We start from the raw sequence: 8,697 nt of genomic DNA, 5'->3' as shown, positions 1-8,697 counted from the left end.
CGACTAAGCCACCCAGGCACCCCGAACCTGATGTTTTCTTTGTGATAAGAGTTTTAACTGCAGATTCAAATTTTTTAATGATTATAAGAGACCATTCAGTCTTTCTATTTTGGGGGGAGTAAAGTTCTCAAGTAAATTTTTTTTAGCAAATATGTTTAAATTGACTATTACCAAATATATTTTTAGTAAGTTGTTCTTACTATTTTCTTAATTTAAAAAATCATCCATGATGTCTTTAGAGATATATTTTTTATACTCCTAATTTTGTATATTTATACCATTTTTCTTTCTTTATTAGATTGTCTACTTGTTGATCCTCTTTGAGCCTATTGTCCTTTGTTTCTCTATATTAATTTCTGCTCTTAAATATATTATTTTCATCTTTTTACTTTCTTATGGCTTATTCTATCACTTGCTTCTCTAACTCCTTAAATTGGATGTTTAAGTATTCGTCTTCTTTGTTTTTCTAATATAAGCATTACAGTGATGAATTTTCCTTGACATTTCTTTTGCTACACCCCGCAGTTGCTGGTATGCACTATTTTTAATATTGTTCAATTTTAAAAGTTCAAAATTTTCTTTGTGATTTTTTGACTTATAAGTTACTTAGATATATTTAAATTTTTAAGCATACTGAAATTTTTAAATATTTATTTTTATTATTAACTTATAACAAATCAAAGAGGCTTTGATCTGTATGATTCTAGTTCCTAGAAATTTATTGACACTTGCTTTATAGTCCAATATATGATCTATTTCTGTATATGTTCCATATGTAGTAGAATTGCCTAATTGTTAAGTGAAATGTTCTACATACATCCATGAAATCAAGCATAGGTGTCTTTGCATGGGGTTTGCAGGTGAATACAGAATCTGATGAAGATGAAAAGACTGATTATCTGTAAAGCTGGGCTCTTTAAAGAAATTGCAGGGCACCTGGGTGGCTCAGTGGGTTAAGCATCTGACTTCAGCTCCGGTCATGATCCCAGGATCCTGGGATCAAGCCCCAGGTCTGGCTCTGTGCTCAGCAGGGAGTCTGCTTCTCCCTCTCCCGCTGACCCTCCCTTCACTCATGCTCCGGCTCCTGCTCATGCAGGTGAACTCTCTCTCTCTCTCAAATAAATAAAATCTTAAAAAAAAGAAAAAAAGAAAAAAGGAAGAAATTGCAGTGTAGGGACAAGCAGTGATTTTTAATCTCTGGGCCTTAACTACCCTCCGGGCAAGAAGCCTTTTTTTTTTTTAATCATCCATCCATACATCTGTGTTTTCTCAATTAGTGGGTAGTAAAAATAACTACTATCTTGCAATTTTGTATCTTTATTGAGCGTTCCTCATAATAGAAAAATTTGGAAACTAGGGCGCCTGGGTGGCTCAGTTGGTTAAGCGACTGCCTTCGGCTCAGGTCATGATCCTGGAGTCCCGGGATCGAGTCCCGCATCGGGCTCCCTGCTCGGCAGGGAGTCTGCTTCTCCCTCTGATCCTCCCCCCATCTCATGTGCTTTCTCTCTCATTCTCTCTGTCTCTCCAATAAATAAATAAAATCTTTAAAAAAAAAAAAAAAAAAAAAAAAAAAAGAAAAATTTGGAAACTAGTCCTGCATTTATATGCTTTCTAGAGAGATGCTGATTTCTCTAGGAAGATCATATGATGCTTCAGAAGTAATTAGCACATCATGCAAGTCATGTGCCCCATCAAACATGCCTTCTCCTATTAGGTCTAAATCCACATGAAACTGACCACATAATCAAAGTGAGCCCAGCCAACAGGCATTTTCAGAAGCTTCCCAGCACTTTGAGACAGCGTTGGCCAGTCTGCATCAGGGTCTCTATCAAAACTGCATTTCTGAAACTAAACTCAGATTGCTTTCATTTAAGGAGTCAGAACTCCTAAATGACCCACATTTTTAAGAGCTCTGAGTTTGGGGACTTTTCCTATTTTCAGTCTCCATCACTTGCCTTTGTGAATCCAAAGCCATTTTGACTATATCCTTGACTCAATCCTATATTAACAATAAAAGAGATACATTCATGAAGAGGAAATATAACAAAGGAGGGACTTTCCTACAAGTTCTTTGAAAAAAAAAAAAAGAACATTTGCATAAACCATATTTAACTAGAACCTTTGTTTTATGTTTTTGCTCTCTGAATGCTTTGTTGCACTCCCTTGCATTTCCCTTCCCTGTCCTTCTACCCCAGTCAGAGACCAAAGCCTTGACAATGTTTCACACTGGAATCTTCCTGGCCCCACCCTAAGCATCAGACCTGAATAATTACATTTACTGACTAGTCTCCCTGCTTCCGTTTCTCTCCACTCTTAAACCCTTGGATGTGTTAATCTTCCCAGAATATCACTGCCATCCCGTCCCTCTCTTGCTCAAGGGTTCCCAGAAACTCCAGAATATATTTTGCCAGCTTTCACCTGGGATTTAAAGCTGTTTCATGCCTTTTTCATTGCTGGTTCTCTGCACAGCCCATAAAACCTGTCTGACATCTCTGACTTCAATACCTTTGCCTTGGATACTTAACTCACCTTCATATTGCTAATTAAACCTCATTCAGGATCTAATTCTACCTATAAATTCTGCTGCCCTTTGCCCATGGTCCCTCCCTCTCTGAACCACAGCATCTCCGCTTGCACTCTTCAACATCTCACAGCACAGGCTGCCTCAACTTGCAATTAGAGGTGCTTTTTCCTTCCACCTCTAGATGCCTCGTGTGTCCACAGCCTCTGGTAACATGTCTTGTAATGTTCTTCTACCTTAGAGCCTTACCAAGAAAAGACAGTTCTCTCCTGATATAAGTATGGATTTAGATGTCAAATAAGATAATTGGACGTCAACTAAAATAAGTTTAAGATAATTAACTTTAAAAATCCCTTACCCTACTATTATCATCATCATGGCAACTACTGCTATTACAACTATTAGTACTGGAAACCCTAGCGCCAGATCTGTTGCTTGGACCAAGCTTCAACCAAGGTCCTGAGTAAAGCTTAGATCCAATTAACCTTTCAGGGTCACACAGGGAAGGCTGTACCTCATGGAATGCTGACAGCTCACTAGATAAGACAAGACGGCCAAGGCTAAAGGGAAGTGAAAATCTCATTATTTCTGCTAATAATGTCCCTGTCTTTTGTCATGGGTTATGGGTTGTTTTGGTTTTAGTGACTTTTCTTTCCTGGATGGGGCATGTAAACAGAGGGAAGAATCAAATTGCTAGAGTCAAGACAGGGAAATGTTCAAGGAACTTTGGGGAAAAGACAAAATGAAGAGATAGCTGGCAGAGAATAGGATCTGTGAGGTGGAGGAGAATAGACATCTAAAGGATAACTTTATTGGGTGCCTGGGTGGCTCAGTCATTAAGCGTCTGCCTTCGGCTCAGGTCATGATCCCAGGGTCCTGGGATCGAGCCCCGCATTGGGCTCCCTACTGTGCGGGAAGCCTCCTTCTCCCTCTCTCGCTCCCCCCTGCTTATGTTCCCTCTCTCGCTGTTTCTCTCTGTCAAATAAATAAATAAAATCTAAAAAAAAGGATAACTTTATTAATTTTCCACAGTCTGATTTGGATATGAAGCTTCTTACTTGACTCATCTGTTTCTCATTAAACCATTATGGAGCTAGGTCTGTTTCAGACTGTGTCAAAGAACAGAGCACAGTCTTGGGGAGGTCAAGGGTGAAAACTAGGGCATACAAGGGAAGTGTGTGACACTCGGTAACAGGTTTTTCATATCAGAGCTAAGGTCATAAAATTAAATATCAATTCAATGAAATATTTCCCTAGGAAACTAAATTAATATAGCCCAGGCTCACTGAGCTCTGGTGAACAAATCCAGAGGAATGGGTAATTCTGTGTTTCTTGGACTCTTGTCAGTTTCATGAAGGCTGGTATTCTGGGTTATGAGAGAAAGGTGTTATGTCATTTAATCTGGAGCACAACTATATGAAGAAGATAATGGTAGCTCCATTTCATAAATAAATCTGAAATTCAAAAGCTTAATGACTTGTAGGGTCACACCATAGGGGTAGAGGCAGGATTCCCACTGAGTGGTGCTCCCCAGCCAGTGCCCTTCCATGTCACCCCAGCAAGGGTTCAGGTAGCAGAGCTGATCTGTGGTGAAAATCTGAGCACTGGGTTCCTATTTGAACACAAAGGACCCTCTGGTTTTTAAGCTCAGGACAAGTTCTCAGACCTGCTTCTGCTCAAGCCCATGCATAAGATCCAAAATCCTACACCAAGAAAGCATGGAAGGCAAGATTTGAGTGGAAAGCAATCTACATTTAAGGTTCAGTTCACAAAACAAGTTCATACCTGACTCAATCATCACAATAACCCAGAGAGGTAAATAAGGCATATTTCATTATTATGTTATAGATAAAGAATAGGAAACTAAGTCTGAGGGAGGTTAAACCCAAGGTCTTTGGAAAAATTTTTCTTATGAACCCTTATTTAATTTTTTGTGAATGTTATGAATTTTTTTCTTAACTAATATGTTTTAATCACTATCAAAAACCATCAAATCGCAAAGGCAATTCTCCTTACACCAGTTACTTATATTGTTTCTGGTGCTTTTTATTTTTTTTTCAAAGCACAGTTTATTTTATTATGTTATGTTAATCACCATACATTACATCATTAGTTTTTGATGTAGTGTTCCATGATTCATTGTTTGCGTATAACACCCAGTGCACCATTCAGTATGTGCCCTCTTTAATACCTATCACCAGGCTAACCCATACTCCCACCCCCCTCTCCTCTAGAACCCTCAGTTTGTTTCTCAGAGTCCATAGTGTCCCATGGTTCATCTCCCCCTCCGATTTACCCCCCTTCATTCTTCCCCTCCTGCTATCTTCTTCTTTTTTTTTCTTAACATATATTGCATTATTTGTTTCAGAGGTACAGATCTGTGATTCAACAGTCTTGCACAATTCACAGCACTCACCATAGCACATACCCTACCCAATGTCTATCACCCAGCCTCCCCATCCCCACGCCAGCAACCCTGTTTGTTTCCTCAGATTAAGAATTCCTCATATCAGTGAGGTCATATGATACATATTTTTCTCTAACTGACTTATTTCGCTCAGCATAAAACCCTCCAGTTTCATCCACATTGCTGTAAATGGCAAGATTTCATTCCTTTTGATGGCTGCATAATATTCCATTGTATATATATACCACTCTTCTTTATCCATTCATCTGTCGATGGACATCTTGGCTCTTTCCACAATTTGGCTATTGTGGACATTGCTGCTATAAACATTGGGGTGCACATACCCCTTTGGATCCCTACATTTGTGTCTTTGGGTAAATACCCGGTAGTGCAATTGCTGGATCGTATGGTAGCTCTATTTTCAACTTTTTGAGGAACCTCCATACTGTTTGCCAGAGTGGCTGCACCAGCTTGCATTCCCACCAACAGTGTAGGAGGATTCCCCTTTCTCCGCATTCCTGCCAACATCTCTCAATTCCTGACTTGTTAATTTTAGCCATTCTGACTGGTGTGAGGTGGTATCTCATTGAGGTTTTGATTTGGATTTCCCTGATGCCAAGTGATGTTGAGCACTTTTTCATGTGTCTGTTGGCCATTTGGATGTCTTCTTTGGAAAAATGTCTGTTCATGTCTTCTGCCCATTTCTTGATTGGATCATTTTTTCTTTGGGTGTTGAGTTTCATAAGTTATTTATAGATTTTGGGTACTAGCCCTTTATCTGATCTGTCATTTGCAAATATCTTCTCCCATTCTGTTGGTTGTCTTTTGGTTTTGTTGACTGTTTCTTTTGCTGCGCAAAAGCTTTTTATCTTGATGAAGTCCCAATAGTTCAATTTTGCCCTTGCTTCCCTTGCCTTTGGCAATGTTTCTAGGAAGAAGATGCTGCGGCTGAGGTCACAGAGGTTCCTGCCTGTGTTCTCCTTTAGGATTTTGATGGACTCCTGTCCCACATTTAGGTCTTTCAACCATTTGGAGTCTATTTTTGTGTGTGGTGTAAGGAAATGGTACAGTTTCATTCTGCATGTGGCTGTCCAATTTTCCCAACACCATTTGTCAAAGAGACTGTCTTTTTTCCATTGGACATTCTTTCCTGCTTTGTCAAAGATAAGTTGACCATAGTGTTGAGGGTCCATTTCTGGGCTCTCTATTCTGTTCCATTGCTCTATGTGTCTGTTTTTGTGCCAGTACCATACTGTCTTGATGATGACAGCTTTGTAATAGAGCCGGAAGTCCGAAATTGTGATGCCACCAGCTTTGCTTTTCTTTGTCAACATTCCTCTGGTTATTTGGGGTCTTTTCTGGTTCCATATAAATTTTAGGATTATTTGTTCCATTTCTTTGAAAAAAGTGGATGGTATTTTGATGGGGATTGCATTGAATGTGTAGATTGCTCTAGGTAGCATTGACATCTTCACAATGTTTGTTCTTCCAATCCATGAGCATGGAACGTTTTCCCATTTCTTTGTGTCTTCCTCAATTTCTTTCATGAGTATTTTATAGTTTTCTGAGTACAGATCCTTGGCCTCTTTGGTTAGATTTATTCCTAGGTATCTTATGGTTTTGGGTGCAATTGTAAATGGGATCAACTCCTTGATTTGTCTCTCTTCTGTCTTGTTGTTGGTGTATAGGAATGCCACTGATTTCTGTGCATTGATTTTATATCCTGCCACTTGACTGAATTCTTGTATGAGTTCTAGCAGTTTTGAGGTGGCATCTTTTGGGTTTTCCACATAAAGTATCATATCATCTGCAAACAGTGAGAGTTTGACTTCTTCTTTGCCAATTTAGATGCCTTTGATTTCTTTTTGTTGTCTGATTGCTGTGGCTAGGACTTCTAATACTATGTTGAATAGCAGTGGTGATAGTGGACATCCCTGCCGCATTCCTGACCTTAGGGGGAAAGCTCTCAGTTTTTCCCCATTGAGAATGATATTCGCTGTGGGTTTCTCATCGATGGCTTTTATGATATTGAGGTATGTACCCTCTATCCCTATACTCTGAAGAGTTTTGATCAAGAAAGGATGCTGTACTTTGTCAAATGCTTTTTCTGCATCTATTCAGAGGATCATATGATTCTTGTTCTTTCTTTTGTTAATATATTGTATCACGTTGATTGATTTGCAGTTGTTGAACCAACCTTGCAGCCCAGGGATAAATCCCACTTGGTCGTGGTGAATAACCCTTTTAATGTACTGTTGGGTCCTATTGGCTAGTATTTTGGTGAGAATTTTTGCATCCATGTTCATCAAGGATATTGGTTTGTAATTCTCCTTTTTGATGAGGTCTTTGTCTGGTTTTGGGATCAAGGTAATGGTGGCCTCATAAAATGAGTTTGGAAGTTTTCCTTCCATTTCTATTTTTTGGAACAGTTTCAGGAGAACAGGTATTAATTCTTCTTGAAATGTTTGGTAGAATTCCCCTGGGAAGCCCTCTGGCCCTGGGCTTTTGTTTGTTGGGAGATTTTTGATGACTGCTTCAATTTCCTTAGTGGTTATAGGTCTGTTCAGGTTTTCTATTTTTTCCTGGTTCAGTTTTGGTAGTTGATACATCTCTAGGAATGCAACCCTTTCTTCCAGGTTATCTAATTTGCTGGCATAGAGTTGCTCATAATATGTTCTTATAATTCTTTGTATTTCTTTGGTGTTGGTTGTGATCTCTTTCTTTCATGATTTTGTTGATTTGGGTCATTTCTCTTTTCTTTTTGATAAGTCTGGCCAGGGGTTTATCAATCTTGTTAATTCTTTCAAAGAACCAGCTCCTAGTTTCATTGATCTGTTCTACTGTTCTTTTGGTTTCTATTTCATTGATTTCTGCTCTGATCTTTATTATTTCTCTTCTCCTGCTGGGTTTAGGCTTGATTTGCTGTTTATTCTCTAGCTCCTTTAGGTGTAGGGTTAGGTTGTGTATTTGAGACCTTTCTTGTTTCTTGAGAAAGGCTTGGATTGCTATATACTTTCCTCTTAGGACTGCCTTTGCTGCATCCCAAAGATTTTGAACAGTTGTGTTTTCATTTTCATTGCTTTCCATGAATTTTTTTAATTCTTCTTTGATTTCCTGGTTGACCCATTCATTCTTTAGTAGGATGCTCTTTAGCCTCCATGTATTTGAGTTCTTTCTGACTTTCCTCTTGTGATTGAGTTCTAGTTTCAAAGCACTTTGGTCTGAAAATATTCAGGGAATGATCCCAATCTTTTGGTACTGGTTGAGACCTGATTTGTGACCTAGGATGTGATCAATTCTGGAGAATGTTCCATGGGCACTAGAGAAGAATGTGTATTCTGTTCCTTTGGGATGGAATATTCTGAATATGTCTGTGAGGTCCATTTGGTCCAGTGTGTCATTTAAAGTCTTTATTTCTTTGTTGATTTTTTGCTTAGATGATCTATCCATTTCAGTGAGGGGGGTGTTAAAGTCCCCCACTATTATTGTATTGTTGTCAATGTGTTTCTTTGCTTTTTTTATTAATTGCCTTATATAATTGGCTGCTCCCATGTTAGGGGCATAGATATTTACAACTGTTAGATCTTTTGTTGGAGAGACCCTTTCAGTAGGATATAGTGTCCTTCCTCATCTCTTATTACAGTCTTTGGTTTAAAATCTAATTTGTCTGATATAAGGATTGCCACCCCAGGTTTCTTTTGGTGTCCATTGGCATGGTAAATGGTTTTCCACCTGCTCACTTTCAATGTGGGGGTGTCTTTGGGTCTAA

The sequence above is a fragment of the Zalophus californianus genome, chromosome 10 (genome assembly GCF_009762305.2).
Source record: "Zalophus californianus isolate mZalCal1 chromosome 10, mZalCal1.pri.v2, whole genome shotgun sequence".
Classification (NCBI taxonomy): Eukaryota; Metazoa; Chordata; class Mammalia; order Carnivora; family Otariidae; genus Zalophus; species Zalophus californianus.
Note: the sequence above shows the minus strand (reverse complement) of the source record.